General features: G+C 42.7%; 1 long non-coding RNA gene across 2 annotated transcripts in view; it reads right to left on the reverse strand.

Moving 5' to 3' along the window:
• LOC143749208 (uncharacterized) overlaps window positions 1-27,361 on the reverse strand; it is an 80,559-nt gene that overhangs the window by 47,130 nt on the left and 6,068 nt on the right. The window contains exons 1-2 of one of the 2 annotated variants that reach the window (XR_013206901.1): window positions 8,446-8,594; window positions 2,407-2,489 (exon numbers count right to left, since the gene is read on the reverse strand). This is a non-coding gene — a long non-coding RNA (uncharacterized LOC143749208). Of the gene's footprint in view, window positions 1-2,406; window positions 2,490-8,445; window positions 8,595-27,361 lie in introns of those variants that run through there. The other variant, XR_013206900.1, reaches the window with a different exon arrangement.

A 27,361-nucleotide genomic window follows, 5' to 3' on the forward strand; every position in this document is an offset into this window, starting at 1 on the left:
GCTTACTGTTATAGAGAATAACTCCCTTTGGAGTGACTTTGTGTTTTGTAACTTTACACAGTTTTCAGTTCCAAACAGAAACATTACACAGTGAAGAAAGTTGAAAATGTAAAAAAGCATAATAGGTTCTCTTTAACATCCTATATTGAATGATACCGATAAAAAAAAAAAACATTGATTGGTAAAAGAGTAAAATGGATAAGTATTACATCACTTATCTTTTTTTTTTAATCAAATATAATTAGACTACATCCTGCATGTGACCACCAACACTGGTTTTAAAAAGTGCCTTTTTATGGTTTAAAATGTGTTACAAAAAACTATTTTCTATATGCTTTGTTTACAAACAGTATTATATCACTAATAAAGCTTCAAAGTGCTTCATAATCCAATGTCTACACTGACCACAGAGATTGCCACATGAATAAAATGATCCAACAAAAAAATTCCTTTCAGACATGGGTTTTGTTTGCCAGACAGTCATTCAGGGCGCTCATCTGTATGCCCGCTGTGTGGACACTCACCCGGGTCAAATTAGCATTTTACAGGTGGACACGGTGGCAGCTCTGAGCCTGAGCAGTGGCCATGGCACATTGATGTGCTTTGTTGTTACCCTGAATGGCTTTTAGCGGCAGCGCTGGTAACAGGTGGTGATTGTATTCAAAGAGCCGGTGTGTCTTTTAAGTTTATGTGTTTAATGTGATTACCTCCTTTTTTGAATAATTGCAGAAGCGATGTGCCTTTTTTATCTGGCCGGGGGGGGGCAATGTTGCTGGCAATGTTTCGTTTTCGAACGCCTGCTGGCAAAGTGATTCTTCGAAATCAAAGCCATAAACAAAGAATTGATGTATGAGTTGAACATTGTCTATGACACTCACATTGATATGTGACACAATATGGAGGGCTTTAGATCATTTTTCTCTATATCATATTTTGTAAGCAATCTACCTCTCTTTCTGGCACAGAGGCAAGAAATCCTCCTGAACACAGCGGAATGGCCATCACACGCAAATGAATTTCTGACATATTTATCAAAAATTAGGTCTGGTGCTGTGAAAAGAAGCCTGACCCTGAATGATTTGTTTGGATGATGGATTAATTTAGCATTACAACAAACCAATTAATACCACAATAAAATATAATAATAATCTCAGAATTTGATAAATCAAGTGCCAACACCTAATGTGTGTATTTGTTTTTTCCCACCAAAAATGTCACTTCCTGGATTGATGGTGTCATTAAAGTCGGCATGAATTGGAAGACTTTTCTTCCCTATTGTGATGCAGATCCGAGTGAAACAGATTCTTAAATGAGAAGTTGTTTTTATTTATTTTTTTTGCTATTGCTGTGATCTCATGTGAGTAACAGGTTGCAGTGACATAGTTATTTTGATTAAAGTTTATGAGGGTATATCGATTTGTAAAACAGAATGATGTGCATGGATAAATCGTTTATAATAATCACTGCAACTATACAGTTTGATTTCATGGTGACTGTAAGGAATTTGCTTTTACAATTTTACAAAAGGGTAGAAAATGAAATCATAGCAACATAAAAGATCTGTAACGTTGTGTTTTGCAGCATTGCTTCGGCATCTGCAAAAATCCAAATCGCGATATGGCTTGGTACCCTTATCAAATTGCTTTTAAAAAGCTGCGATTTAATTAAATATAAGTGCAGCGCATGATTCTCCAGTGTTTTTAGCATCTCAGAGAGACTCAATTCTCATAAATGAAGCAAACTCCATCTCTGCATGTGTTGGGACTTTAAAATATGAAAACGATTTTAGTCATTTTTTATTTCATTTTTTTGTCACAATGTTTTGTGGACAGATTTCTACAACATTTCACTGAATTTAATGAGAAGAATTTGTATATCTGTTGTCAAAGAAACGTATTGTTATTATCGCTCATCTTAAATTATTATATTATTATTATTATATTAAAATTGTTTGGCTTCCTAAAAACTTGATGTGGACTGAAAACTGTCACACCTCAGATGTTTGAGTCCACTTATAGTCCAGCTACAAATCAATTCAAATACTTTTTTTATTATTCTGTTTCATTTGGTCACTAAAAGGGGGTTGGAGGTCTTAACTTTGCTGTCATTTAACTTTAAAATGTAAAACATTTTCGCTAGATGCCATCCATCTCCATAATCTCACAAAATCATGTGGGAAACACTGTATGTATTCTGTGTTGTATTCTGTATGTATTCTGTATGTATATTACGTTTTAAATATTTATATTTTTATAAAGCAGTTGTTCTACTAGTGACCATATCTGTTTTGGACATTTTCCCATGTCTGCAGCCTTTTACAGCTTGTGGCGCCATTCATACTGTCATCAATGTTGTCATTATATAATTTTCCTCCAAGAGATGGCAGATTTTAAATTGTGTACTTACAGGGCTATATGCATTGGCCGACCAAGTGCCACATATATGAATGCTAACAGATTTCTTCTACCTTTTGACCTGTAGAGAAAAACCTAAAAGGAAGAAAAAAAAAAAAGATTTACCAACTAAAACATATTTCCAGTAACACTTTACAATAAGGTTCATTCGTTAACCTTTGTTAACTACCTTAGTTCACATGAACTAAGAATGAACAATGCTTCTCCAGAATGTATTAATCTTAAATCATATCAATTTCAACATTTACTAATACATTAAATAAAATCCCAGGTTGTATTTGTTAACATTAGTTAATACACATGTGAACAAATATGAACAAACAATAAACATTTTGAATGAATTTTTATTAACTAACAATCTGAATTTTTATTAACTAACACAGATTAATAAATACAGTAACACATGTATTGTTCACTGTTAGTTCATGTTAGTTAATACATTAACGAATGTTAACTAATGAAAATTATTATAAAGTGTTACTATGTTTTCTTTTTAATAAACATTTTAATGAAAAAAAGTATAAATTGAGCATCCAATGACATTACACATATGGCAACTCAAACCTAGGGAGGAAAATCAGTGAAATAATTTTTTAAAAAATCACCCCGATGTTCACTAAAATGTGATATTGTGATAATATTTAACTTAAAATGTGTACTGTATGCAATATGTGAAGCCATGGCATGACAATGCACTGCATATTAGGAATGACGCAAAATAATGGTTTGGGTCTCTCTTTGGAGGTTTGATTATTTTTGATCCACTGATATTGCCTTTAAACAAATTAGAGTAAAACCAATCTCCAGTCATATGCAGCATGGCTTATGGGGATACAAATCGTAGTTGCTTTTTCATCAGGCACAGTACCTGTCAACACAGTATTATTAGAGCACATCAAATCCTGATTTAAATCTATTTCCCCACAAAATAACATGTAAATTAGCTTTGCCATGATGGGACATAAAACCCAAACAACTTCAAAAATGTCATGACTAAGGTGTTCCATATTCATGACTTAAGCGGATTATCATGGCACTCATAACACTGGATTCAGCATTGGTGGAAATTACAGAAAAACAACCTGCCGTGGGTGGATGAATGTCATCCCTATACCCTTGTCGGAACAAGCACAAAGCTCAATTATGATTCATGCGCTTCTTTTCTAAATCAACCTTTATCTTGCACCTGTCCATTAGAAAGGAGTTTTGCACTTAGCTTATCTCGGTCGTGCCGTGTTTTTAATTGAAATTCAGTCTCTGTTGGCTCTTTATGTAATTGTCCCATTGTAGTGATACATCTTGGGCAACATTGCAAACCTTTGAACCCATTTCATCAGAATTTTCCATTTGCCTTTTTGATCTGATCTGATGTCTATATTCATTGCATCACTTCACATCAGCAAGTCGGGCCTAATTACCTTTGTATTTGCCATAACATGAAGCCCTATCCATAATCCCATCTGACAGGAATACCTCCGAGTATACACATCATCATAAGGGGAGTGAATCTTTGTATACTCATTATACTAATGCTGTAAATTATTGAATGGACTCCCTATTGCACGTATAAGACGGATAAGAGCGAAGGATAGGCTAAGGGAGGAGAGATTTGATTTCTACCGCATTGCAGGTTTCTGCTCTCTTTCTTATTCGAATTCATCTTGAATTCACGCTGCATATTATCTGTCTCTCTAGTCCCTGAAGCCTGACTGCTGCGTTCGCCTGGATACTTGTTAAAACAATGCTGTGAGAAGGAGAGGACACCTTGCTGTGCTAAATCAAGCATCCACTACACTGGATCAATATTTGATGCTAAATTTTTGAAAGCGTGAAAAGTCGTGCTTCCTTATTAAGACATGATAAATCTTGCTTAAGTGATATTTTTGTCTTTTTGCCATTTGCAAAGATGAAAATCATTTAATTTTTTCTATTGGCTTAGATTATAATGAAAAACGACAGCGTATGGATGGTTTATCTTATTACTGAGAAGCCGAGTCATTTTGTTGTGTGTGTGTGTGTGTGTGTGTTCGCAGTTTGAACTTAAATGAAAGTGATGAGAGAGAAAGAACAACAAAAAAACAATCAAAATAATTAACACTGTTCATTACATTATTAATGCAAAGCAAACACAAATTTGAGTAATGACTCATAAACAAATTTCTTATAATATTATCTCCCAGCTCTTTATATAAAGTTGTATTTATAAGTATGTCCAATTTAATCTGCATACATACAGTATCCTTATATAAGGCGATAAATACTATAGCAAATCTCAGCTGTTCGATTGCTTGTATCCTATGGACATGTAGTAGGGTGAATTAAGGGTGATTGGGAAAAGGTCAGATTGGACAGTATAACTATACAGAGTTTATTTTCTCACATAATGAGAAAAAAATATTTTGATGAGCCCTATACCTGTGAGACCACATAATCAAAATTGGATGCCCTCATTGGTGTGTGAGAATGTAGATGGGCGAGACATAGGGCTGTCGTGATAACCGCAATATTGTAGTACCGCGCTACTGACAAGCCAACCGCAGAGGAATGCAAGTAACCACAGCAACCGCAATATCATGTGTTTTTTTTTTTTTCATAAGGCTATACACTTCTTGTTTTGAACTTCGTGCATGTGTATTGTGTATTGAATGTTAAAGCTTGATGCGTAACTTTTTTGGGTTAAAAATTATCCAAAATAAATTGAGCAAGTACATAACCAGCCAGTGTTAAAAACTATCTGCTTCCCTTAGCTCGATTCAAAACGGTAAGCTTGTAATAATGTGTTTAACTCCAGTGGTGTGGATTTCCACGGGAAATGCGAACATGTCTTTCCGTCATTACGTCACATCTGTACACACAAAGAAGGTGTCTCGGCTAGTAGGCTAAATTGCGTGTGAGGATGTTGGAGGTGAAGATTTATAGCCTTTTCTCACAACACTTGATATAATTAAACTTATCAATTTGATGGCGGATCCAGAAAGCTTCAAACGACAATCACCAGTGACAACTGGAGATTCACCAGTTGTAAAATGCAAAAGACTTCGGACTTTGGAGTGACTACAGGAAAAAAAAAGACTGCAACCGGGCCCATGCGAAAACGAGGATAAATATCTGAAGGGCATTAAATGTTGTGGGCATTAAATGTTGTTAACATTAACAAATTGAGAACAAAGTATAATTTGCACGTTTTGACATTATATGATAAGTGATCGTTAGATTTAACCAACGCAATGCTTTTTCCCTCTTAGTTGGTCAGAACAAAAGTGGATGTTGTTCAGATTACATTTTCCGATAAAAATTCTTATGTTGGTCATACTTCCAAAAAGTAGAATCTGTGATTCTGAATGACAGTATCCACACCAGCGCGGCGACTGACAGCTGCACAGTCTCCTCAAAACATTGGATTCATCCGCGCTGTGCTGTGCCGAGGCACAACCACGTAAAGTTGATAATTCCGCAAATAACTGCAATTGCAGATTTCAAACAGAGATGGCAACAGAGGAAAAACTACGGACTGCAGCTTTAAATAAGTTAATAATGATAACAATACTGGGTAACACTTTATTTTACAGTGTTCTTGTTACATATGTTACATGTAATTACCATAGTAATAACAGTAAATGATGCATAATTACATGCAACTAACCCTCAACCAAATCCTAATCCTACCCTAATCCTATAGTAAGTACAAGCAGTTGCTTAATGTTACTCAGTACTCAATTATATAATTACACTGTAACAATGACACCTTAAAATAAAGTGTAACCCAATACTGTTTATCATGGTGATTTGTACAGAGGCTTCGTGGCTTCGGATATGCACTTAAGCCTAAACAGAAAGTGAATGAGGATTACAAGCGTCTGTCTTTGAGGTCAAGTCATATTCGTGAAAAGGTTGCCATGTCCAAGGAAAGCTAAATATTTGTTGTATCATCCTTTTAACGTTTAAGGGTATTTACCATGAATGGCGTCAGCGACAGCGCTAGTCAGCATTCCACAGCGCGAGGAACCCGCGGGGGGAAGAAATCAGTGAGTCACGCATTGAATCAATGCCATTGGTCTCTATTAAGTGAAGCATTAGCTTCAGCCACGCATTGCTGGTCAGCTTAGCCTTGAAAAGTGGAGTTCAAAGTTAAAAATAATTAACACATTGTTTCATTACATCTATCTTTTAATGAATCAGCGTTTTTGAACGTGTTCGTTAAATTAACGGTTTAATGTCTTCTAAATAAGAAAAAAAATTTTTAATAAAGAACAGTTCGTTGCCGTAACAATGCTGCGCGCTGAGTTACAGCATTTCAATGCGCAGAGGCCTGTTTAGTTATTGAAAATGTCCTCGTTTTTGTCCCAGAGCTGTTCGGACCAATCAAATTGTCAGGGCGGGCTTTATAACATGATGGATAGATGATCAACCTTAACATAATTATCCACGTCACCAAAGAGCGCTTGGGTTGAATTTGTTTACAACAAAGAATGGCTGCCGCTGGATAATTTAGATGTGTAGATTCAGCCATCGCGTCTGTTATAGAAGATGTAGACAGCGCATTAATTTTAAAAGAGCAACAGAGAGCCGCGATCAAGGCATTTGTCGATCCAATTGAGTGCAGAGGCATTTTCTTTCCTGGTTCGGGTGAAACACGCCCCATAATCACAGCCCAATGGAGCAGTATAAGACTCACATTCTGACTAGAATCTGAGTATGACGACATCAGGCTATTATTTTTATTTTGTACCAGCATGATTTGGGGTGATTGGGACAGTGCTTGAAGGCTTGGCTAATTAAGAAAATGATTAACCTTGTTAAAGCATTGCATATGCTATAAAGTGGTATTTCCCAACCTTTTCATTTGTGCAACCCCTAATCAACCACAAACATGTTCAAGAACTAGCTGGATTATGCTGAAATAAAACAAGGTTTTTGCAGGCTAAATGTGTTTGTCAGTTTATTGGGTATGTGGCCACCCAACCTTTCATGTTTTGTTACCAAAAAAATAATTAAATAAAAAATAGGTAGGTCAGTTTACATATTTTTTTTTATTAATTTTGGGCCTGAACCATTTGGGGTTTTTTCTTTCTTGTTTACACTTTTCAATGACTTTTGGACTTGCGTTGTTGTACTGAATTGTGGAAAAAGTTGAACAGAAGTAAACATGGACTCTTAATAATGATTACACAGAAAAAGGAAATCATATTATATATTCTATATAAGTTTGAACTAACTTGTGTAATAAATATGTGTACACTATTCTAAAACAATGATAAGATGGGCTTTCCCAGGTCGTGACCCAATCACCCAAATGTTACCAAAAAAGGTGTTTTGGCTCAGTTTACATAAAAGATGTCACACATCCTTTCATTGTAATATAAACCATTCCTGTTTAAATGGATAGGAAACATCTTAACTATAACAGAAATGTATCATGTCTTTGACTGATGTTTTTAAATTTAGCAAGAAACACAATTAAGGCGGAAATTCAAAAACTTTCCCAGTCACCCTTAATTCACCCTACATCAAATTACACATTGTACAGGATTAGGGTTATTTATGCTATATGCCAAATCTAAAATGCTTGTTTCGTCACCAAAATGTCCCAGCTCTAATTCATTAAATGCGTAAGGTATTAAGATATTATAAACATTAACATTATGTTCTGTAAAACTGCTTTAAAACAGTGTTTATTGTAAAAAACGCTATACTAGTAAATCCAACTTGACTTCTATGAGCTGATTCTTTTTAATTAATCAGTCGAAAAAAGACTCTCATCAGTTATCACATTGAATGACTCACTGAATTGATTCTTGACTCACTTACTGAATCACACTGACCACCTTTTTCTGTGTCCAACTCATCATAAGACGAGAACTGTACAACATCATGAGTAATTAGGGCTTGTGAGGCTTCATGCGTCATCAAACACCAAGAGTCGGAACCAGCACATTCCTTACGATTCCCATCCCTATTTGTCAGAGATATACTTACTGACTACTATGCTCTGATCGTCACCCAGCAGGGAAAGTGTTGCTTATGGACTTACTGGAAATGCCTTGAACATCAAGAGCAGTGCCATCAAGATACAGAAGCTCAGAGTCAAGAACTCGCACTAAAGCAGTTGATAAGCAGTCAATAAAACCGGCCATGTCTTTCCACCAATGGGCCGTGTCGTTCCATTCCTCTGGACAAGCTATAAAGAGCCTCCAGTGTATGAGTGTTTGTGCCTGTGTGAAAGTGAGAAAAAAAAGAGAGAAGAAAGTGGTGTTTAAAGAAAATCTGCCAGCCACTCAAGTGAATCACTATGTTCTAACGTGTGCTGTAGTTGATAAAGGGCTACAAATAGTTTAGGTATGGAAAGGAACTGTGGTGTAATACTTAACTATGTTGCACTGTTGCCCACGCCTGACAGAATACACAGAGGGTTGAGCCATCTCTGGTGCTCACCAGTTCATATCTGCAGTTGGACCTTTTAGTTCAAAGCATTTTGGAGGCACTAATACTTTTAAAGCCTAGATTTTTTGGATGTTTAGAGAGAGTACAAACCTAATGTGAAGTCCATAATTATTAAAAAAGTTTCCTGCAATGGGCCTTTTTTGGGTCAAATAACCTGTAAAATTTCATCTTTGCAATGTTTTGCTAATAATGTTTTGTTGAATTATGCACTCATTGCAAACGTCTATGAACATTGCAGTTAGTAATAAATAAAAATAAAAATTACAAAAAGCACATAACAACATTACTAAAAGTTAAACTGAAATTAAAATGAAAACGGAAAATATAAAATTAAAAGCCAATTCAAAAGATTAATAAACAGTATGATAGTATACAAATAATACTAATATACCATCACCAGGCCCACAAAGACTTTGCAGCCACAGAATGCAGCTAAAATCTTTGGACACCAGTCAGTCACAATTTTCTACATGTCATCTGTGCCTTGCCTGTTCATTTATTAAATATTTTGACTAATGTGATAGTACTTCCAGCTGGCAATAGGAATGCAGCTCCTTTTGTTCCAGTTCACCATGTAAATAACACTGATTTTCTTTTCAAAACTTTAAAAAGAAAGTATGCAGATTCCATCTGGGCTGGGTAATCAGTATATTTTAAAAATACAAAAAGCATAATAAACATCAAATAAACAAACAAACAAAAATAAGCAGATATCATACATACAAAGAAATATTCATAAAAAAATGCCATTTCTTAATGGCACACCACAGCTGCCACCTTGTAAACAGGATTTTTTTTTTTTTTGTCTGTTGGGGACACACCAGTTCACCAACATCACATGCTGGGGATCAGAATCCAAAACACAACATATGCTGGTGATCAGTTCTTTTCAGCATATCTAGGAAGGGTATTGTGTGCCAAGTACACCCCTGTGAGTATTTTCCACTGGTGTGGTTGCTGCTACTACCTTTTTTAATGCAGCAGCGCCAATAATTCTTTGGCACACTGCACTGTGGCAAGAGTGTGGAACATCTAGATGGTGATAAATCAAAGATAGTGCTTATTATGCACATTCATCACTGAAAATAATGTATTTGTGTTTAGGTTTCTCTGTGCCCTGAAGAATGTATCTATTATAGAGGTCATTGAAAATTTTAGAAATCTGAAAATATATTTGTCTATAGAGAGTGAAGTCAGCATCCCTCAAACATGCATGTATCTAATTCGGATATGGCAAATATTATTAATGATCCCAAAAAGAACCAACTCATGAGGAAACAAAAAACACCAAGAGCTTTCCCAAAATAAGCCATTCTGAGTCCATAATACAGCTCACTCTGAGGAGGAAGCTGTGAAACTCAATCTTGTGTGGTTTACCATTTTATTCAGTAGAAAGTCTTCCTGTAAAGAAATGGAAAATAACAGTGCAGATGAACCTCTGGGAAGAGAATGAGATACGGTAAGAACAGCTTTTTCCATAATGGCACTCAAAGTTGAAAGCAAATAATCCCTCTCAGCTGATCTCAAGGTTGTCTGTGTGAAAGCAGTCTTCAGACAGCTGACTCCGGACCAATACTGATCCCATCAGATGCTTTCTCAGAACTATAAAGCCCAGGCCTGAACGCTTTATCGAAGTCTTCACGATTTGTCTTGCTGGGGATTTAGATTTCCGTAAATGTGTGAAATGAATACGCATGATGCATGCTAATGGATTACTGTTAGTAGTGTGGAATTAGAGAGGACTTGTTCTATTGTGGTCTACTAATGGAGGAAAAAACTTAGTCTATTAATTCAAACTATCAAAAGATTAATACATCCAAGTCGAGCGCAGAATGCAGAGGCTTTCATGTGAAGAAATTATATTTTTCTCTGGATATTTATTTTATTTTATTTTAAGCTATTTGCATTCAGAAAGACAGAAATGATTATTTATTTTATATCATAAATCATCACGTAGTGTTGCTTGCTGCCTCGTCACTTGATGGAAAACTAGGCAAAAAAATAAATAATTTCCCTTAAGATAAAACTGATGAAGCCCTATTTAGGGAGCAGAATATCATATAAACTGCAGTCTACTCCATTAACTTGCCGAGCAACATGATTTGGTAGAATGTAAAACATAATATGGAAAACGTCTCGGTTACGTATGTAACCCTCGTTCCCTGAGTAGGGAACGGAGACGTTACGTCGGATGACGATGAATGGGGTTTCGCTTAGAACACCTATCGACTTCGAGTATTACAAAACGAGCCAATGGCAAAGAAATGCCATGGGTCTGCGGAATTTGCATAGCGTATCTCCGCCTTACCTCGTGGGTATAAAAGGAGGACGCCGGCAACAGGCAGATATGTTTCTTCGCTGAGGAGCCAAGACTGAGCTCAGGCGATCCCCGCGGTACAGCGGAAAGTGGCAGGAAGACGTAACGTCTCCGTTCTCTACTCAGGGAACGAGGGTTACATACGTAACCGAGTCGTTCCCTTTCGTTGTCACTCCGAGTTACGTCGGATGACGACGAATGGGGTTACCAGTCTAATCACGCCACCTTCTCAGCTGTCTTCCAGTGCCCTGCGTAAATCTGAGATCCCTGTCGTGAGACTGGCACGGACGAAGGACTCCTAATTAGCACAGGAATACCAAGGTACACTGGGGAGCATATCCCAAAGTTTAGGGGAAATATGCAATTACTGCCAACCCAGAGGGGGGGGACTTAGAGAATACACATATGACCCGAAGGAGACATTTGGAGAACACTGGGGTGTCCAGCCGCAGGTGGAATATTTCAACCCCAGGGGTGGCAAGGTGGCTTGCCAAGGGAAAGACACATGCTCAGAGAGGCTTACAGTGGAAATACACATGTGGGGGTCGCTCAGAGGAGGGGCATGCACACGGGAGGCACCTAGCCGACACGCAGGCAATAGACACTGGCGCCGACGTCAGGAGTGCTGGAGGAGCTCAGGGCTTCCGGGGAAGCTCACCTGAGGAGAATATCGCACGTATCCAGTCCGTGGAGTGGAATGGCGAGCAAGCGAAGACACCTGAGCGGGTCCGGTACTAGCTGGTTGAAGCGAGTACACGAGAGGACACTGGCTCCACTCGGAGATTAAAGAATCTGGCGAATGTGTTAGGTGTCGCCCAGCCTGCAGCTCTGCCGATGTCTGTTAGCGAGGCGCCATGCACTAGAGCCCAAGAGGATGCCACACTCCGGGTGGAGTGGGCAGTCACACCAAGGGGGCACGGTCGACCTTGCTGCTGGTATGCCAAAGCAATGGCGTCCACTATCCAGTGAGACAACCTTTGCTTTGAGAGAGCCTTTCCCTTCAGCTTCCCACCATAACAGACAAAGAGCTGGTCTGAGGTCCTGAAACACTGCGTCCTGTCTACATAGGCGCGGAGAGCGCGTACTGGACAGAGCAGTGCAAGGCTGGGTCTGCCTCCTCCAGGGGCAGCGCTTGCAGGTTCACCACCTGGTCCCGGAAGGGAGTGGTAGGAACCTTGGGCACGTATCCAGGCCGGGGTCTCAGGATCACGTGAGAGTAAGCCGGCCCGGACTCCAGGCACGCTTCGTCAACGGAGAATGCGTGCAGGTCCCCTACCCTCTTGATGGAGGCCAGTGCAACCAGGAGCGCTGTCTTCATAGACAGGAATTTAAGCTCGACTGATTGCAGGGGCTCAGATGGAGCACTCTACAGGGCAGTTAGAACCACTGAGAGGTCCAAAGAGGGAACGAGAGGAGGGGGGCGGATTTAGTCTCCTCGCTCCTCTCAGGAACCTGATAACCAGGTCGTGCTTCCCCACCGACTTACCTTCGACGAGGTCATGGTGTGCGGCAATAGCGGCAACGTAGACCTTAAGGGTGGAGGGAGACAGCCTTCGCTCCAGCCCCTGTTGAAGGAAGGAAGGCACAACGCTGATCGAGCATCTCCGGGGGTCTTCTCGGTGAGAAGAGCACCAGCTGACGAAGAGGTTCCACTTCAACGCATAGACGTGTCACGTGGACGACGCCCTAGCGGAAGTGATGGTAGCCACCACCGCTGGTGGTAGGGTACTCAAACCTGCCTCGTCCCATCGAGGAGCCACACGTGGAGGTTCCAGAGATCGGTACGAGGGTGCCATAGGTGGCCCCGTCCCTGAGGAAGAAGGTTCTTCCTCAGAGGGATCGGCCAGGGAGGTGCTGTCGCGAGGAGTACTAGTTCGGAGAACCAGGTCTGGGCGGGCCAGTATGGCGCGACCAGAATGACCTGCTCCGCGTCCTCCCTGACCTTGCGCAAGGTCTGCGCAAGAAGGCTCACTGGGGGAAACGCATACTTGCGGCCCTGCGGCCAACTGTGCGCCAGAGCATCCGTGCCGAGCGTGCCCTCGGTCAGGGAATAAAACTGGGCGCAATGGGTCGAGTCGTGGGAGGCAAACAGATCTATCTGTGCGTCCCCGAACTGGTCCCAAATCAGCTGAACCGACTGGGGATGGAGTCGCCAATCTCCCGGGAGGGGCTGAAGCCGTGAGAGCTCGTCGGCTGCACAGTTCAGGGCTCCGGGGATATAAATGGCATGAAGCGACCTCAGATGCTTCTGACTCCATATGAGGAGGTGGCGGGCGAGTTGCGACATACGGCGGGAGCGTAGACCACCTTGATGGTTGATGTACGCTACAGAGGCGGTATAGTCTGAACGGACTAGTACGTGTTGGTTCTTGAGCACGGCCCGGAAGCGGCGCAAAGCAAGACGTACGGCCAGCAACTGAAGACAATTGACGTGCCAGAGGCGTCGGGGTCCTGTCCAGGAGCCCGCGGCAGCACGTCCATTGCACATGGCACCCCAGCCCGTGGAGGAGGCATCTGTCGTTACAACAACATGCCGCGAAGCTTGTTCCAGGGGTACTCGGCCCGTAGAAAACTGAGGTTCGACCACGGGGTGAAGGTCTGACGGCAGGTCGGAGTAACTGGTTACTCGGAGGGTGCCGTGTTGCCATGCCCACCTCGGGACTCGGTCGCGGAGCCAAAGCTGAAGCGGTCTCATATGAAGCAATCTGAGCGGCGAACCACGGCTGCAGATGCCATATGCCCCAGGAGCCTCTGAAGAAACTTCAGTGGAACCGCACTCTTGCGCTTGATAGTCTCAGGCAAGTCAGCAATGGCTGAGTGGAGAAGGCGACCAAGTCCATACCGAGAAAAGAGCTCCTCTGCACGGGGCAAAGTTTACTCCTTCCCCGGTTGACCCGAAGGCCCAGAAGAGCTAGGTGCCGAAGCACTGGGTCCCTGTATTCGCAACCCTGGTCTCAGGAATGAGCTTAAGACAGCCAGTCACCGAGATAGTTCAGGATGCGAACCCCGTGTTCCCATGGAGGAACAAAGGCAGCCTCAACAACCTTGTGAAGGCGCGAAGAGACAGGGCTAGCCCGAATGGGAAAACAGCGTACTGATATGCGCGCGCCCTGACAGCAAACTGTAGGTATGGTCTGAGTCGAGGGAGAACGGAGACATAAAAGTAGGCGTCCTTCAGGTCGATCGCTGCAAACCAATCCTGTGGCCGCACACATCCAGAAATGCGTTTGGCCAGGAGCATCTTGAACGGCAGCCTGTGAAGGGAGCGGTTCGGACCAGGATTGGCCGTAACCCACCAGACTTCTCCGGGACAAGGAGGTAGGGGCTGTACCCCTGGACCTCCTTTCGGCTGGAGGGACAGTCTCAATCGCACCCTTCGCCAGTAGGGTAGCAACCTCCGCTCTCATGATAGGGCATAGCCATCGACCAAAGTGGAGCGGACTCCCCTGAAGTGGGGAGGAGACCGTGCGAACTGAATCGCATAGCCGAGCCGATGGTTCGCACGGAACAGAAGGGAAGCTCTAGGCAGGCTCCCAACTGTGCCAGCGGCGTCGAGAACCACAGACGTCCCTCCGGTGGTGCAGCGAAGCGGAATGACCGGCCCAGACGTGGACGGCATAGCGGCCCGGTGTGGGGGCAAGGTCAAAACCGCACCCTGACAGAGGAGGCCAGGGAAGGACCAGCGTTCCACAGGGGCCTGCTCTGTCAAGGGTCTGGCGACAGAGGGGGACAGGGGTGAAGCGGTCGTGGACGGCACGCCGTGTCAACCACCTCCGGGACAGAGGGGGACGAGGAGAGCACGGCATGTGGGCGGCGCTCTGTGTCCGTCGGGACAGAATCAACGTCAGTCTGCTCATGAGCGGCTGAGAGCTGTTGGTCAAGCCCTCAACCGCACCGCCGGAGAGGCCGACCTGGGATATGGGAATGTCGGACAGACGGGTCCGTGCGACATCCAGCACATCAGACAGGTTCAGCCACAGAATGGTGAGCATCACCTGACCCAGGGAGCGTACGGCCACTTTCGTCGCTCGGAGAGCAAGGTCAGTGACGGCGCGCAGCTCAGTGAAGAGCCCTGGGTCAGTCCCGCCCTCGTGCAGGTCCATGAGCATCTGGGTCAGCCATGGCATGCAGAGAGGCGGCTGCCAGTCCCGTGGCACTACAGGATCTCGCCACAAGCGTAGACGAAAAACTACAGGCCACGGGCGGGTGCTTAGGATTGCGCCGAGAAGAAGCACTCTGAGGACACATAGCATCGCAACAGAGCGTTCAGCCGGGGGAACCCCAGTGTACCCAAGGGCAGCGGCCCCATCGAGGGGAGGAAAGGCGGATGAGATCAGCGAGCGGTCCTGAGAAGACAAGGGGGTCTTCTAGGACTTCGAGATCTCATCATGCACGTCCGGGAAGAGAGGTATTGGGGTTTGCCACGGACGAGGGTCGGCGGCCTTACCCAAAACCAATCATCCCAGGAAAGCATGGCCGTCATCTCCGGATCAGACTCAGGCACAGCCGTATGCACACCGGAAGGTGGCAGCTGTGACGAGCCCTCACTTCCAGAAGACTCAAGCCCACCTAGTGATGCTGCAACAGACATGGCATCTTCCTCTGTGGCTTCAACTGAAACACGCGGGCCACCAGAGGGTAGACTCGCGGAAATCAGCAGTTCACTAGCGGGCACCGTCATTGAAGAGGGGGGCTGGGGTCACGGACACGTAGTCGGCGCCTTGTTCCAGACCGTAACCCTCAGGTCACCCTGGCCACCAGCCGAAGATCGGGGGGTGGATGAGGGGACTCTCACTCTTGCGAGTTCACAGAGTCTCGACCTATATATGACGCGATGATCACGTTCCCTTGCGAGAACATGAGTCACCCACGAGCGCTGTTCAAGCATGATCAAACACACTAGACAGCGCTCGTGCCCATCAGAGTCCGATACCAGTCCGCTGCAACCAGAAATGCACGGGCGAGCCGTCTTTAAAAAGACGTGCCGCGTGTGCGAGCTCTTTTATGAGAGGAGAGAAAAAAACTCCGCGATGTTGAAGCGCACAGGGAGACACACACACACTGGCAGATTACTGCACAGATCAGCAGGCACTGTGAGCTCGCTGCAGATCGCTGTCACACCAACACCGGAGAGAGAAGCTCGTCTCGTAGAGCGAAGTCAGAGATGACTGTGGAGTGAAGAAATACTCTTGGCTCCGAAGCGAAAACATATCTGCCTGTTGCCGGCGTCCTCCTTTTATACCCACGAGGTAAGGCGGAGATACGCTATGCAAATTCCGCAGACCCATGGCATTTCTTTGCCATTGGCTCGTTTTGTAATACTCGAAGTCGATAGGTGTTCTAAGCGAAACCCCATTCGTCGTCATCTGACGTAACTCGGAGTGACAACGAAAGGGAACCCAGATGATTCACAAAAAGAAGTTTAGCAGTATGTCCAAGCTACTTTCTCCTTTAAAATCCAAGTGGAGAATCAGGGACTGTCTTCACAAATCACAAATCTACAGTAAGTAGTCTGAACATTTATGATAGTTTTGTGTAAGGAACATCAAACCAATATTTTTTAGTTGTTATTTGCTGAAAACCTTGCTTTACAGTCATGGTCACCTTTGTTGTATAGAAAAGAGCTGTTCATGATACTATCATGAAATGTATTGCTTTCTTTAAAAAAGTGCCAGGTGGTTTGAAATTTTTATTTTTATCTAACCACAATGACATTCATATATTTGTAAGTGTGACTAAAGAGTACAAATAGGATTTGAAGCCACTGTGTAAAACCGCTTCATGCAGCACAAACAAAATGCATTTTGGCTTTATTTACATGACTACAGCGTTATTGTGGTCCTGAAAATGCAAATTTGAAACTGAAAACGATACCATTGTCGTCTCCATTAACGCAATGTGCATTCCATGTTCAGTGTTTCTTTACAAAGGGTCATTGCCAACTACTGGCCTGACATGCATAATACAGTGCTTTTAGTCGCTTTCGCTGAAACATATGAACGTGGATCATTTTAAAAACATTGCCGTCTGTATGCGGAAAACTTTTCTGTTTTTACACAGTCATGTAAACGTACCTTAAACACCTCTGATTGGCCACTGCGTTCACGCGCTCAACAGATATGCTTGTGATTGGCTACAATGATGAACGCTTCACGGACAATTATCGCACACACATACAAAACGTAAATGTCTCAGGTCTGGGCCTCTCTCGTCCTTCACTGTCGTCACTCCTTTTATCAATCCGGAGCTCTTCCGTGAAACACTCCTGCTTGCCACAGTCACAAATTTAACATTTCTGCACCGTCTTTGTACCTAAGTACCAGTACTTTTGACAACCCTATGCCTAAATATCTCAAACACCCAATGCTTACAACTGTTCTGGACAAGGAGGGATGCTTTTTCAAATTGGTAAACATTGTCCATATGTTCAGTCCACAGTAGTGAATTAAGTGTGAAAGGAAGAATTAATGCATTAGGATCTACTTAAAAACAAAATGATGCATCTCAAGGGGTTTAGCATAAAGAATTACAATTTGTTACATCAAGACAATCAGAACTAATATAAGCATTGGGGTCATCTATTAGAGCAATATTATTGAAACAAGTCATAGCCTTATGTGTAGTCTACCAAAAATGAAGAGCCCATTGATTGCATGGCATCTTTGATTGCATGGCAGATGGCAACATGCTAATAAGGAATTGTGGACTGTAATTCTAGAGAATGGTCTATATTACAACAAGCTAAAGACAAACGTATTGCGGTTCAGTAAAATAATAATAATAATAATAATAATAATAATAATAATAATAATAATAATAATAATAATAATAATAAAGTTTAAACATTAAAGTTAAATATATATCACAGGTTAAGGTATTTTCATAGCAAATAACAGACTGACGGAAAGCATACTGGGTGCTCTATTGTTTGCACTTTTATGTATGATACTGTACAAACAAAGCTACAACACTACAGCAACAATATCAGGCTCTTATATAAGTATTTTATATAATTTAGTTCCATCGTGTTCAACAATACTTATGGATACAAATGCTTCCTTTTCTAAATCTTTAAATAAATCTTGAAACGTTAACATACTGTGTATTTAATGAGTCTTTCCCAAATTAACATGTAGAACATCAGTAAGAACATTAACTCAAGCATAAAGCAAAAGTCAATAGAGTTCACAGTAGAACTGTGAATACCTTGTAGAAACATTGATTGCAATAAGTTCTGTTCACTTGCACTAATGTTACAAGACTTTTCAGTCAACTGTGAGAAGTGTTTGCCTTTATGAGCTTTTTTTAATAATGTTACAGCATAGTTAAATAAAATCTTTAATGAAAACTGCCAGATAAGACAGCGCTCCAGCACTTCATTCCATCGCTCATAAGAACAATATCCATTCAGTTTTTAACACTTCATGAGCACATTTTACTGAAAACCACATTGCTCAAAGAACATTGTTTCATTCTTGTGGGACTTTCTGTAAAATGTGTCCGACTTAGGGAGTCCAGAGCTTAGCAAAACGTCAATTCATAAACATATATCTTATTTGATCTGTACAAAAACGGATTAAAACAATAACATTAATCAGGGAAGATGCCATTTATGATTATCAGGAACTTCACAGCGTACATGTATCAGATGGCTGGAATAACTCTTTCAATTTCAACCCTCCACTATTATGAGACTGAACTAAAATGTAGTTGAAGCAAATTGCCAATCTTGTTGAGCGTAATGTGCATGTGTATGTGGAATGTGGTGGTGAGATGAATATGACACATTTGATGGATGACGTCTAGTTCCTCTAATGGAACAGATGTGTTCTCTAATTGGGTTGCCGAGATCTCCCACACATTTGGGGGTACCTGCCAGTTAGGAAAATTAGATGTTAATACTAACATTTTCTTCTGTAATTTGATGGAAGTTTGAGAAGTCAAGCAGTTTATTATTAGTTTTCTAACACAATGAAATCTCACCTGGAAAAATTTACAACACAATGACTATTCAAAAAATTCGAAAAGATTATTATGCACAACAAAACAGCCGATGAAAAAAGCATGCTATAGTTCAAATTATGCTGGTTACGTATTCACTACTGTTCAAAAGTTTGGTAAGATTGTTTAATGTTTTTGAAAGAAGTCTCTTATTCTCACTAAAGCTGCATTTATTTGATCAAAAATACGAGCCTGGTCTCATTGTTAATACGCAACTTTCAAAGACACAAAAAGTACTTTTTTGTACATTTGAATAGATGCTGAAACGTAGGCTATAATATGGACGAAACATTTAAAATAAGCATTATTAAGTTTTTACAGCTACAAAACGTTAAATATTTATGAATCTTTCATAGCAAAGATATTTGTGTAATTTCACTTTCACCATTTTATAGATAAATGTAAGATCCATTAACTTTACTCCCAAAGAACGCGGGATTTGACGTTTACGGTCAGTCCTGAGAATGGAGATGAAGATCACTGGATAAAGGGCTGAATTTGGATCTGTTCCGCGAAAATGAAAGGATTCTAAAGATTTGGATTACAGTGAACGAATAAAATTAATGTCTTTTGTCAATTTTATGTTGTGTTTTGGTGTATTTTATGGTTTTATTGTCTGTCGCCGTATAGGAGAAAACGTCTCGGTTACGTATGTAACCTTCGTTCCCTGAGTAGGGAACGGAGACGTTACGTCGGATGACAATGAATGGGGTTTCGCTTAGAATGCCTATTGACTTTGAGTATTACAAAACGAGCCAATGGCAAATAAATGCCATGGGTCTGCGGAATATGCATGGCGCAACTCCGCCCCACCTCGTGGGTATAAAAGGAAGACGCCAGCAACATGCAGATATGTTTCTTCGCTGAGGAGCCGAGACTGAACTCTCGGCAGGAAGACGTAACGTCATTACGTCATTCGTTGTGATCCGACGTAACGCCTCCGTTCCCTACTCAGGGAACGAGGGTTACATATGTAACCGAGATGTTCCCTTTCGTTGTCACTCCGAGTTACGTCGACTAGTACGCGTTGACCTTGAGCAACGCAAGAGTGCAAGAGCAGAACAAGGCATACTGCCAGCAACTCGAGGCAATAGACATGCTAAGGGCGCTAGGTCCTGTCCAGGAGCTGGCAGCAGCTTGTCCATTGCGCATGGCGCCCCAGCCCGTGGTGGAGGCATCTGTTACGACAACAACATGCCGGGATGCTCGTTCCAGGGGCACTCCGGCCCATAGAAAACTGAGGTTCGACCAAAGGGTGAAGGTCTGACGGCAGGTCGGAGTAACTGGTACTCGGAGCACGCCGTGTTGCCATGCCCACCTCGGGACTCAGTCGCGAAGCCAAAGCTGAAGCGGTCTCATATGAGCAATCCGAGCGGCGATGTTGCGGCTACGGACGCCATCTGCCCCAGGAGCCTCTGAAAAAACACCCCCGAAGAGGCCGACCTGGGATATGGGGGTGTCGAGCAGACGGGTCCGCCCGACATCCTGCACATCGGACAGGTTCAGCCACAGAATGGTGGGCATCACCTGACCGAGGGAGCGTACGGCCACTTCCGTCAGTCGAAGAGCAAAGTCAGTGGCGGCGCGCAGCTCATTAAAGAGCCCTGAGTCAGTCCCACCCTCATGCATGTCCGTGAGCATCTGGGTCTGGTAGACCAGCAGAATGGCCATGGCATGCAGTGAGATGGCTGCCTGTCCTGTGGCGCTATAGGATTTGACGCTATAGGAAGTGTAGACAAACTACAGGCTTCGGACGGGTGCTTAGGATCGCGCCGAGAGGAAGCACTCTGAGGACACAGTAGCATCGCAACAGAGCGTTCAACCGGGGGGACCCCAGTGTACCCATGGGCAGCGGCCCCGTCAGGGGAGGAAAGGCGGAGGAGATCAACGAAGGATCGCCCGGGAAAGAATGGCCGCCATCTCAGGATCTGACTCGACAAATGCCATATGCACACCCGAAAGTGGCAACACTGTCGAATCTTCACTTCCTGAAGATTCTTGCCCGCCCTGTGATGCTGCGATAACAACAGATCCGATTCTGGAACATCAAAGAAAACCTGCGGGGGGACCGAAGACGGGCCCGCGGGGGTCCCGTGATCACTCAAGAGTTGCGTCAATGAAGAGGGGGGCGTGGGGCACGGACAGATAGTCGGCGCCTTGTTCCACACAATCACCCTCAGGTCGCCCTGGCCACCAGCCGAAGTAGCACCTCAAATGGAGAGTGTTAGATCGGGGTGTGGATGAGGGGACTCTCTCTCTAACGAGATCATTGAGTATCGACCGTAATGACGCAATGGTCACGTTCCCGCGGGGAGAATGTGAGTCATCCACAAACGCTCCTCTAGCGTGATGAAGCCCCAAGCACGCAGAGCAGAGAATGTGCCCATCAAAATCGGAAATGAGTCGATCGCAATGAGAAATGCACGGGCGAGCCGTCTTTAAAAAGACGTGCCGCGAGCGAAGTCTTTTGTGTGAGGAAAAACTCTGCGATGTCGAAGCGAGCAGGGACAAACACATTCACTGGCAGATCACTGCACAGATCAGCAGGCAATGTGAACTCGCTGCAGATCGCCGTCACACCAACACCAGAGAGTGGCTCGTCTCGTAGAGTGAAGAAATGGCTGTGGAGTGAAGAGATACTCTTGGCTCCTCAGCGAAAACATATCTGCATGTTGCCGGTGTCCTCCTTTTATACCCACGAGGTGGGGCGGAGTTGCGCCATGCAAATTCCGCAGACCCATGCATTTCTTTGCCATTCGCTCGTTTTGTAATACTCGAAGTCGATAGGCTTTCTAAGCGAAACCCCATTCGTCGTCATATGGCGTAACTCGGAGTGACCACGAAAGGGAACGCATTTTATGTCTCACGGCAAACAAACTAAATATTACAAAATGGTTAAACGATTAAAGAAATGTTATTCATTTTTAGGTTTTAAAGTGTAGTCTTGTTTACCATTATGTAATCCTCCGAAACGAGTTTGTAGCAGAAGCCAAGAACGAACATAGCAAACCTGTTATTATTTCTTAAGTAAATGAGTAAACTGCATTTAATAAATGCGACTGAAAACATGTCATTGATATGACAATTGAATTGAGTCAAAACATTAATGCCACGATTTTAACATGCATGAATAGGAATATATACACATTTGTACATCGGTAAAGTTGTTCATAGTCAATAGTAAAACGCCAGTATTATACGTTTGAGTGTGTATGAAAACGTAAGTAAATTTACATGTGGAAGAACAACACTTTACGTAAAAATACACATATTCTTGTGAGATAACGTTGAAAATATAGTAAAAACTGTCATATTGTGAAATATTATTATATTGTTATTTTCTATGAAGCTGAATTTTCAGCATAATTATTCCAGTCTTTGCACATGATCTTTCAGAAATCATTAAAATATACTGATTTGCTACTCAAGAAACATTTCTTACTATTATTAATGTTGAAAATCTTTGTTTTTCCTTTTTAGGAATTTTTGATTATTATAAATGCTGTTACATTCACTTTTGGTCAGTTTAATGAATCCTTGCTGAATATGCCAGTGTAAACAGGAAAATTACAATAATCAGAAAATTGTTCATTGTAATTGATTTTAAATATCAAAAAATTACACACGTTAGTTTTATATTACATGGAATTAAGACATAAAAGGACTGCCACACTTTACCTGTGCAAACATCAGTTGTAATCATCAAATATATTTTACTATTTTATTTTAATGAACAGAGATAATGCAATGATCCATATCAGTTCTTATTATATTTTATGCTTCAACTAATTTTTAATATATTTTGCAAAAAAACAGACACAAGACTCTCTTTCTGTTGCACCTCTGATTAATCTGAATGAATAGCATTCAGAAGTTAATTGACTCCTTGCAACCCAGGGAAGCATATTATTTGGAGAACTGAATAATGTCAGTCAATGAGGAGTTATGTTCAAACTATTTCTGCAGTAGTACACTCACTGTAAAAAATAATATTTTCATGATTTGTTATCACTACTTTTTTTTGTTAAATCAACTTAGATAATTAATGTGGATCAGAAAACATCATATTTTGAGTTTCTGATTAAACAAATCTCTTTATTTGCAATAATTCAATTTGTTTGTTAATTAACTAAATTTAAAGGCAATCAGGTTACTTTAATTTGAACAAACAATATTTTTACAGCGCTTTTAAAAATAAAGTTTTTTTTATTAACATTTATGGTTCCATGAAGAACATTTTACATTCATGAACATTTGTGCAGCAGGCAGATTTTCTGTGTAATGGACAACCAGATGTAATATCAGCTGTGGGTTGTTACATCTAGACTCATTATTTCATCAAACTTAAAGTCAAATCACAAAATGGTATTAATTAGAGAACGTGTATTAACGTAAATGGGGTCCATTTTTATTTCATGTTGGTTGAGATTTTACTGTGTTGAGGAAAGCATTCAAAATGATCCTGTCCTATATGTCCTCATATGCACATTTTGAGTGTTTGTTAGCTCTTTTTCTCCTTGCAGTCTTTTTTTTTTCTTTTATTTATTATTTTTCATCATGGTATTCTGCCAGGATAAAACATCAGACATATCCTTGTACTGCTACATTTGACTTTGATTTGCCACTTATAGCTATTTCCTTGACAAGGTTTCAAACAAAGAGAATTTTTAAATTATGAATTACAATCAGAACATGGCCATGAAGAGAAAGACATTGTGTTGTACTGCGTGAGAAACTTATCCTTCAATGGTTGTGAATTCTATTAGATATTTCTTAGATACAACTATTCAAAAATATTCAGAAAATGAACAAATAACTTTGTTTACTATCAAAAGCTTTATGTGATTTTTTGTTTCTACACTCTCAGAAAAAAAGGTATACAATCTGTCACTGGGGCGGTACGATTTCAAAACGTACTAATATGTACCATTTAGTTACTAATATGTACCTGGATGAACCTTTTCATTTTTCCTAGAACTATTTGCGGAAGCACCTGAATTTTGGCATGTTCGCACCGCAGAAACGATCTTAGTTCTAGGAACTCCTTTCGGAGGAACTAATTTAGCTCCTACTTCAGAGTAGGGTCTTGACCAGCACTATAGGAACTACCAGTGACGTAAGTGTACGGTGATTGGCCCGAACGCACATGAAACATAAAAAAGCTAAACACACAGAATATAGCCTATATACGTATTTATTCCAGTAATTAACTCTACGAACATGGATACGAACAAATGTCTCGGGTTACAACTGTAGAACCAGACACTGCGTCGATACAACACATTGGGAAATGCCCCCCAGCGTAGCGTCTCGGAAGCATGAATGAAACTAGGCCAATTGTGATTGGTGTTGCGTCATGACGTAACGTGTGATGGAATACACGGAAGCTTACAAAGGGACAGCGGCACACACAAGCGTCAGCTTCTGTGATGAAGCAAGTCGCTCCCAGACAGGGGGAGGCGTGGAGGAGAGATGTAGTGTCTCATTCCCTTCTCAGGGAACAAGGGTTACAGTCGTAACCCGAGACGTTCCCTTTTGAGGGAACTCGAACTGCGTCGATACGACACTTTGGGGAACGAGTACCCACTATGCCACAACGGGCCCTGCCTGTCCCAGTGTGAAGCTGCACACAGGCACACTTAGGACGAGAGCACTAGAGTGCCAGGCGTAGAAAGGATGTCCAGACTATAACATTTTATAAAGGTGTGAGGGATGGCCCATCCAGCTGCATCACACACTTCTTGGATCGGGGCCCCTGAAAGGAGGGCTGTAGAGGACGCCATGCCTCTGGTTGAATGAGCCCTCACGGCCAAAGGTGAAGGAAAACTGCGCACCTTATAGGCCATAGATTTCGCCTGAACAATCCAATTGCTGATGGTTTGTTTGAATGCGGGAAACCCCTTCTTGGGCGACCCGAAACACACCAGCAACTGGTCTGACTTCCGCCAAGAAGAAGACCTCTCAATTTATATTTTTAAAGCTCTGACAGGGCAGAGCAAATGCAGTCTTAACTCATCCGCCATCCCGTGAGGTGGAGAATGAAAAGCCTGCAGAACCATAGGCCATGCCACTTCGATGGTAAGTTAGGCAGATAGCCTGGCCTGGGATGCAAGATAGCAAACTCCAGGCACCCATGAGTTAACGACAGCGCCTGGAGATATCCTACTCTCCTCAGAGAAGTAATGGCTAGCAAAAAGACTACCTTGAGGGAAAGATACTTGGTTTACGTACGACCAACTGATGTCTCCCCAGAGGCCCATCACCCAGAGGAACGTGGAAAGTCGAAATGGCAGCCAAATACACCTTGAGTGTGGAACACACTATTATGTCGGAGAACCACACTCGGGCCGACCACAAGTAGTTGTCGGGGCTACTAGTAGTAGACTGACCCCGTCCAAACGGACCCTATCTAGAACTCCCGGGAGCAGAGCGATCGGTGGAAAAGCGTACAGACGCTGATCATGCAGAACAGGTTTCCCCTCGGGGAAAACCCCTTGGTTTTGAACCACCACTGCAGGCCGAATGGAATGATGTTGGACGCTGCTGCCATGAGCCCTAACACTCTCTGAAAATGTTTTACCGTGATGGCTTGGCCTTGCTTTATCTTGGTCACCGTGGCCAGGATGGACTCAATCCGTGCAGGAGACAATTGTGCCTGCCCCGTGACCGAGTCCCACACCACTCCCAGGAACGTTGTTATCTGGGCTGGTGTCAAAAAGAATTTTCTTTTTGTGTTGAGTCTCAACCCCAGGCTCTGGATGTGGGCAAGGATGACATCTCGATGCCGAACTGCCAGCTCTTGTGACTGGGCCATAATAAGCCAGTCGTCGATATAATTTAGCACCCTGAAGCCTCAGCGGCGCTAGAGCTGCATCCATGCATTTGGTAAATTTGCGAGGGGAGAGAGCTAGGCCGAACGGAAGAACCCAATATTGGAACGCTTCGCCCCTGAAAGCGAACTTCCTGTGAGATGGAAGGATGGAAATGTGGAAATATGCGTCCTTCAGATCTATCGTGACAGACCAATCTTCGAATTGAATTTGATACACTATGATGGGAATCGTGAGCATCTTGAACCTGAACCTTTTTAAGTGCTTCAGATCTAATATTGGACGCAACCCCCCATCCTTCTTGGGAACTATGAAGTAGCGGCTGTAAAACCCGGACTCACTGTCCGGTGGAGGAAAACGTTCTACGGCCTCTTTTACCAACAGGGAGTTTACTTCTTGTTCCAATACCCGACCCTGCTCTGGGTCTGCAGTCTGTACCCTTTTTGAATGGTGCACAGGACCCACAGATAAATATTTGTTAGATTTTTCCAAGCATCAGAATATTTTACCAAGGGAACCAGCCTCTCGAAGGCTGATTTCGGGTATCGTTCGAGGTTCGTTCTTGACCCCCTGAAGTGGATCTCCGGCAGGATTTAATCGAAAACGATTCTCAGTGTGCGAACGCTGCCTGGCCGCAAGCCTGTGGGGCAGACAGTGCAGCGTGTGTTCGCTGGAAACCGATGCGTCCCAATGCGCACTTGGTGGCGGGAAGCCGACATCGGGGGAGCTGGTGGATGGCTGTGGCTGCCCACTGGGGGCAGACTTCTTAGATTTAGAGCGGCGAGGGAGATATTGTAACGAGTTGTGAAAATCGTGGAACAACCCTTATTCCTTTCGTATTTTCAACCCCCCAGTATTAGATTACTGCAATATGTCACGGTATACAAATCCATTGGTTCCTTCTCGTCTCGTGTTTATGTTGTTGTATGAAAGCACGTGTGTAGTGGGTGTGACTGAGTGACATTCCTTGATCCGCTCCAGCTGTTCATCATCTCATCACCAGCTGCAGCCGATCTCATCTCACTATATATACTCACCGATTTCTCATCCTCTTTGTCAGATCGTTTGGTTGATGTCTCGGGTGGTGTTCCTGTCCAGTCTTCCTGCCTTTCCCGTCGTCGTGTTACCGTGGGTTCGTTGTCTTGGTGTGGATCGTCGTTTCGTGTCTTCACTTCACGGATTCTTTACCTCACGTACTCTCACTTCACTGACTTCTCACGCTGGCCATCAAAGTCCCTGCGTCATCTGTCCACGCCCGTGTCAATCATCTGTTTCGTGTGTACTGACCAATAAACCTGAGTTACCTGCAATTGTTTCCTGTTTTGCTTGACGATCATGACACAATATTGTGGGGGCGA

The sequence above is a fragment of the Siphateles boraxobius genome, unplaced genomic scaffold (genome assembly GCF_051911475.1).
Source record: "Siphateles boraxobius isolate OS27281-9 unplaced genomic scaffold, OSU_SipBor_1 24, whole genome shotgun sequence".
Lineage (NCBI taxonomy): Eukaryota > Metazoa > Chordata > Actinopteri > Cypriniformes > Leuciscidae > Siphateles > Siphateles boraxobius.